Below are 7,747 nucleotides of genomic sequence, written 5' to 3' on the forward strand. Positions count from 1 at the left end.
CAACCCCCATTTAATCTATATCACCACATATAGTTTCCTAAGCACTGCCCAATGTGCCCCCACATAAATAAATAAATAATAGCAAGTGCTTCTATGACTTCTGAGAGCTGTTCTGACAAAATAGAGATTGAAGCTTCTGATTACTCAGAAATTCAGATAAAAATCTTGAACTTCTGATTTACATTGCAAGTCAGGGGTAGTTTTGTGGGACTAAGTGCTTGGCGTGAGAGATTGGACACTTCAGGTGGAAAATATCAGAACTTACTTGAATTATAGGACTTTAAGTTTTTGTCAAAGACTTGGCTGATGTTGGAGAGACCACACACCTGGAGTGCAAAATGTTATGGGGGTGAGTAGAGAAAAGTCTGCAGAATGCAATCTATGGCATATTATACACACAGTGTCTGTGGCATATCTAGAGGCCTCTCCTACTTTTTAAAAAACTTTAAGAGAAATTGTAGTGTACCTATTTGAGACCCTGGATCTAAGTGTAGCTACCTGAGGCCCACCCATTTCTGGGAGGGGTCTTGGGAACTGAATATTAGGTGTGATCTTACCTGCAAGACCCGGCCCATTCCTGGGAGGGGTCTTGGAAAAGGTAGATAAACCTTGGAGCTGGGGAATCTGGGCCCTTTCGGCCCTGATGAGCGCTCTGCCCTGCTGCGCTGGCTGGCTTTAGGTTCTTTGCCTCTTTTGGTCTTTGACCAGGATGGAGGCCAAAGGAAGATGGCTGAATTATAAGATGCAGGGCTAAGAATGGCCGAATGCTTGAAAGGTTATGAGATAGGCCACACACCTGTGGTGGTTAGGGCATGAATTAAGCTGATGGTTCCTGATGCCTGCCTGTGAGTGAGTGATTTCGCCTTTCACCTGGGCCTGGGATCCGCCAGCTGGATGGGGTTGCGGAGCCATGTGGCCTGGGATGGCAGAGAGAAATCCATCGCCATCCATCGCCATCCAGCCCCATCGTTAATTATTTGATACTACAAGAAATCATCATATAACAAGAATTGACACAGTAATCAAAGTTCAAACTTTGGTTTTTGGTTTTATTTTTCATTGATCAAGATTCTAAGGTTTAAAATACTAATACTGTTCTGTTTTTGTTTTGGGTCACACCCAGCGGCTTAACTCAGGAATCACTTCTGGCGGGATAGGAGACCATATGGGGGAGCAGGGATTGAACCCAGATTGGCTGTATGTTGGCAAGTACCCTATCTGGTTGGCAAACACCCTATCTTCTGTGCTATTACTCTGGCCCCTAATACTGTTATTAATGGTTTTCTCATGCACATAATTCCAACACTACACCCATCAGCAGTATCCCTCCCAAGGACTCCAATGACCCACCCTTTTAATATATCACTACCAACTCAATTGTATAAGTCTGTTCTCCTATTATGTTGCCTTTGAATCTTTGTTACTACCTCTGTGTAGTAGCTACATAACACCTAAAACCAAAAGAAGCACTACTATAAAAGAAAATTATAGACCAATACCCCAATGAACATTGGTGCAAATATCCTCAACAAAGTCTTAGAGAACTGAATTCAGCCATATAGCAAAAGAATTATTCACCATAATCAAGTGGGGATCATCCTATGGATACCAGGATGATACAATATACAATCTAATTAATATAATAAATCATATTAAAATAAAGACAAAAACTATATAATCGTATCCATAAAAGCAGAGAAGGCTTTTGACAAGATCCTATACCCACTGATGATATTTTTTAAAACCATCAAAAACTTGGAATAAACAAGTTGGGTCATATCTTAAGATAGAATGGCCATCTACAACAAACACACAGCCAATATATTACTCAATGGCAAAAATTGAAAGCCTCTTCCCTTAAGATTAAGCACAAAGCAAAGATTTCTACTGTCACTACTCTTATTCAACATAGTTTTGGCAGTCTTCACTACAACAATCGGACAATAAAAAGATATTAAAAGGATTCACATTGGAAGTGAAGATGTCAAATTATCAGTTTGCAAATGACACAATACTATGTTTTGAAAACTTTAAGAACCCCACAGAAAAAGTTTACAAAAAATAATATGAACCAATACAGTAAACTATCAGGCTACACAATAAATACACAAAAAGCATGGTATTCCAGTACTATCCCCTTAAAAATAGTGCCTAAAGATATAGCACATACCTAGGAATCAACTTAACAAGGGAGATAAAATATTTAAACAGTGAAAATTATAATCATTGGGGATGGTTTTATAGATCAGAAGGCCAACCAAAGTTTGATACTTGGCATACCGTATGATCCCTAAGCACCACCAGGAATAATTCTTGAGTACAAAGCTAAAAGTAAGCTCTGAGCACAGCCCACAAACAAAACAAAACAAAAAATAAAAAATTATAATCACTGCAAAATTTAACCTTCAGATCATTTTATATACTTTACCCTTTCAAGTATATCTGCCATTTCCTTTGTGCATCTAAACCCTGTTTCCATTCTAATGCCTCGTGATGATAAAAGTGCTGATGATATTAGATATGAGGTATTTCTAAGGAGGAAATTGAGTACTCAAAAGGGTTCTATAAAAAGGAATTTAAACATATGATCTCCACCACTTCATATTAGAAATGAGGGGTTTGGATTTCTAGAATTATTCTGATCTTAGTCAAAGATCTCCATCACCTTGAGTTTATCAATCTAGGTAAATCACATAAAGTCATTGAATTCCAGGATCCCCAACTATATAAAACAAAAATAAAAACACCTTTATCACAAGTTGGTTGTGAGTACAAATGACACATGATTATAAAGAGCTGCACTTTGGTTAATAAGTTGTCTTCTTAGTGCCCCATACACTTACCACCTTGACTAAGGTCAGTAAAAAGAACAAAAGTCCAGTGAGAACTAAATAGCTTACAAAAGGCAAGAATAATGGAGTTTTTAATCTAATCCATATCCATGGTTTAAAAAAATCAAATTTTCCCTGAACTTTCAACTGTCTATGATATTTGAAAAGCAAGAGTAGTCATCAGAGCACACCCCTCCCACTTAAGAGTGAATCATGCTGCTGAGCTGCTAATCACCAATAGTAAAAGCAAGCTCAAAAGAAGGAATGCATGAGTACATTTTCACATTTGGAAAATGAAGCACTTAATTATACAGTCTGTAATTAGTTGTAAATCTCACAAAAGACACATGAGGAATTTTAATGGTAGCTGCATGCCATCGAAAGGAGAGCAACATATTAGCTATTTGGTCCACCTTTGGAAGGGAACCCCGAGTACATTAAAATCACCAAGAGCTTTTTTCAACTGCAGAGAAACCCTAAAGGCTATTTCCATCAACACAATGATGGTGAGAGAGGAATACAAGATTCTTGACACATTATTCATTACCATGGTCATCACCTAGGGAGTTTACTGCCTAATTAGATATTTCAGGGCTAGTTGGTCATCTATGTAAGTCAGGGAGGGGACAAGATGACATTTTATGTTGAATAAATCCCAGAAGTCTTGTTGACTTTTTTGGATTGTTCACTTTACTAGAGTTAAACTTTCCAGTACACGTTCTCTGGGAAGTAAGGCAGTACCAAAATGTTCTGTTTGAAGGAATACAAAGCAGGTTGGAGTTAATAAGACCCAGATTATTACTTTCTGTCCTAAAATAAAAAAAAAACAATGGGATTCTAATTGCTATATAGCCACTCAGTGGGTTGCTGATCACACCATTGAAACAAGGGGTTCATTTTCTAGTCAAACTTTGAAGGGTAACTTTCATTCCAATATGGCAGTTTCTGCCTATTCACAAAGGAAGAATGATTGTGCAGATATTGTGAAAAGAGACTCTTATTCTTCTCCTTGTATCAGCCTCTGTTGTGATGCATTCTTGCATTTCCTCCCATTAAAATTCTATTTATTATTCTTTGAGCAGAAGAGACATTGTGCCAATTTTAAGCCTATGCCTTAACAGACCTTTCACTTTTGATTCTTGGTATTTCATCAGGCCACCCAGAAAATAATCCCAGGCCATTTTTCTTGTTAATGAGAGGTTCAGAGCCCAATCATTCAGTCATTACCTCAGCCAACAGCCAATCAAAACTACAATTCAAGGCCTCTAAGCCAGCCAGCAACTGACCACAATACATTCCTAAGCAACTAGACTTAACCAACACAAGCTTGTAAACTAAAAATGATGTTAGTGGTTTTAAACCACTAAATTTTATGATGGTTTGTAGAGAACAAAACTGCATACTTGAAATATAAAGATAAGTATCCCATTCATAGTCCAAAATGACAGCAAATGTTCTGGGCAAAGGAATGCCAAAGAAACAAAAAAAAAAAAACAAAACAAAACAAAACAAAAAAACAGTGGCTTCTGAAGAGCAAACACAAATACTCATCTAAAACTTTTCTAAAAAGGGAGTCCTCATTTGAGTCATCTACGTCATCCAACCTTGGAATAAGGCATAGCTTACACACTCGGGTGAGTGTAAACATCAACCTCTGGGTGTTACTCTGCACCTATCAAACTAAACTTACCTCTAACTCTAAACCACAACTCCTAGTGCTCAATTTCATTGCTTCTTTGGCCAATCTATACTCCCTATCTCAGCTCCCACTCTGTTAATAGTTTCCCCATGAACAGTTTCCCATAACTGTCTAAATATAATTCACTATAAGGTAATTTCACTGTATAGAGAAACCTTCAAAAAACCATCATGAAAAGGTTAGGATTATAGTTAGTGTTGAGTTTGATATTATGGTTAGAATTGTGCTTGAGTTTAGGGTCACAGTTGGAGTTAGGTTTGGGGTTAGGATAATGCTAGGATGAGATTGGGATTAGGATTCTGGTTAGGGTTAACTTGGGGTTAGGATTATATTGAGGTTAGAGTTTGGGTTAAGGATAGGTTAATAAAGGTCAGAGTTGGAGTTGTGGTAAAAATTAGGTTTATCATTAGGTTAAGGGGTGTAATTGTGGTTAGAATAGATTTGGCATTGGGTTGTGGTTAGAGTTAGAATACTGATAAGATTAGGTTTACTGTTTGGGTTAAAATTAGGCTTAGAGTTAAAGTTCAATTTGGTTTTAAGATTAGGCTTGGGATTGGATTGAAAATTGCAGTTAACATTGGGGTTAGGGTTAGGTTTAGTAATCATTAGGATCAAAGGAATGATAAGGGTGAAGTTAGAGCTGGTGTAGTGAAATTTATAGTTGTATTATCATTGGTGTTGAGATTGGAATAAAGTATGGGCTAGGGGTAGGGTTAATAGTTGGGGTAGAATTTGGTTAGGCATAGGGTTTTGATTAGGATCAGTGTTAGGTAAAACAAGAATTAGGTTAGAGTTGGGGGTTGATATTTTTCTTCTTGTGTTGAGGAAAGGGGTTCCAGTTTTGAGCCACATCCATCATGCTCCTGAACTATTCAAAGATCTCTCCTGAGAATGCTCAGGGGATCCTATGTGGTGCTGGGATCAAATTGGGATTAGTCATAGGCAAGGCAATTTACTTATGCCCCATACTATCTCTCTAATACTAGAGATCTAGATAAAATTATCTAGAGATCTTTTCCCTTTTATGGCAAATTTTCTTTTACACATAGGTAACCACATGGTAAAAAATATTTACATGATTGTTTGCACTGAACCTGCTTATGACAGGATACTAGGGGTAAAATAACCTAGATCTGGTTTCCATTCTTGCTATTCATCCTCAGGATCTGACTAACTCATGATTCTCTGCACTGCTCACTCTTCTGTTTTCTTGCCTCACTTTCCATCCCTAGTCAAAAACTACTTACCTCAGGCCACTAAATGGCCTACTAAGTCCTACATGCAACACCATCATCACCTCTTATTCATCATCAACTTAACCTCCTTTTGAGATTTTTAATAGCAAAGTCTCCCTTTTTAGGGAGATTTTTTTTATTCCAGATTTTACTCCAGAAACTCTCTAAGTTTGAACACCTATAATGAGAAAATGTTATTTGAGAGATGATTCTCAAATAATAGCACTATTTGTGACTTTGCAGTATACAAATGGCCTTGAAGATGGGATGAATGTAACAATCAAGTCCCTCCAAATTTTTTTTTTTTTTTTTTTAGTTTTGGGGCAACACCCAGCAATGCTCAAGGATTACTCCTGACTCTGTGCTCAGAAATCACTACTGGCAGGCTCAGGGGACCATATAGAATGGCAGGATTGAACCCAGGATCAAGCCCAAGTTGACTGCATGCAAAGTAAATGTCCTACCCGCTGTGCTATTGCTCCAGCCCCTAGATGCCTCCAAATTCTAATCCAAATCTAAGTTTTTTTTGTGAAGGACATAATATATCCTAAAAGGTAGATGGTAGACACTACCTTCTACACACTATTTATTCTACACACTATAATAGGAAGGAGCCAGTTCTTCCATTTAGCTACAATGCCTCTTTGTAAGCCATCGTAGGTGGCAATACATGCTTACATGGTTATTGACTGGATTTTGTAAGAATAAAGGAAAAAAAACAGCAGTTTATCTACTTAAGCCATAGGCCCAGCTGCTATCTCCACTATATCTCTGAATTGTCCAACTCACCAGAATACAAATTCCACACCCTGATCTTATTTCTCACTCCCGCCCCACAAATGAGTTTGTGATAGTCATGGAAACACATTCTCCTGCAGGGGTTGAAAGGCAGCAATGGAGCAGAAGAGGAGTTAAGTCATGGACTCTCAACCTTGTGTAGCTCATAATCATTAGAAAAACTTTTTTTTTTTTTTGGAGGGGGTCACACCCAGTAGCGCTTAGAGGTTACTCCAGGCTCTATGCTCAGAAATCGCTCCTGGCAGGCTCGGGGAACCATATGGGATGCCGGGATTCGAATGATTATCCTTCTGCACACAAGGCAAATGCCCTACCTCCATGCTATCTCTCAGGCCCCAGAAGAACTTATTTTTAATAAGCCCGAATCCCCGGGTTCCACTCTTAGAAAATCTGATTTAGGAAAATTCTGTGGGAACCTAGGAGGATTTCTTTTTTTTTTTTTTTTTTTTTTTTTTTGGTTTTTGGGCCACACCCGGCGGTGTTCAGGGGTTACTCCTGGCTGTATGCTCAGAAATAGCTCCTGACAGGCACAGGGGACCATAAGGGACACCGGGATTCAAACCAACCACCTTTGGTCCTGGATCGGCTGCTTGCAGGGCAAACGCCGCTGTGCTATCTCTCCGGGCCTGGAGGATTTCTTAAATCAAACTGTCTGCTTGACCAGAATTTTGACATTCTTTAATAAAGTTGCCCTTGACCACCAAAAGCTTACTTTTCCTTTGCCCATACCCTCTCTTGGCCCTTCAGAGTAGCCATGAGTTGATCATCTCTACTCCTGTGATCTTACATTTTCACAGCCTCGGTCATGACTCAAGCTCTCCAAGTATCCAACTACACTTCTGCACAGGGAAGAGGATTTCTGGACTCTGCAGGTGACTGTTCTGCCCAAAATAGTTACACAGAGCTCATGACAGGCTCAGCTCCCTGGAAAGTGATGAGTCAGAACCCTCTTTTCAGCCTTGAAAGTTATTAACAAAACATATCAGTCTTTGAAGCCTTATTTTCTCCTGTAACAAAGAGATGAAAGTACACCTGGGACATTTGTTAGGGAAATTACCTTTCAACTAACTCCTCATAGAAATTAACAAGCTTGTTAAAAAAAAAAAAAGCTCAGGAGATCCTGACAGTTCAAAATACATGAGCACAAACTCACAAACATATGGATAGCTCTGCTAATGGTCACC

The sequence above is a fragment of the Suncus etruscus genome, chromosome 20, assembly GCF_024139225.1.
Source record: "Suncus etruscus isolate mSunEtr1 chromosome 20, mSunEtr1.pri.cur, whole genome shotgun sequence".
NCBI lineage: Eukaryota > Metazoa > Chordata > Mammalia > Eulipotyphla > Soricidae > Suncus > Suncus etruscus.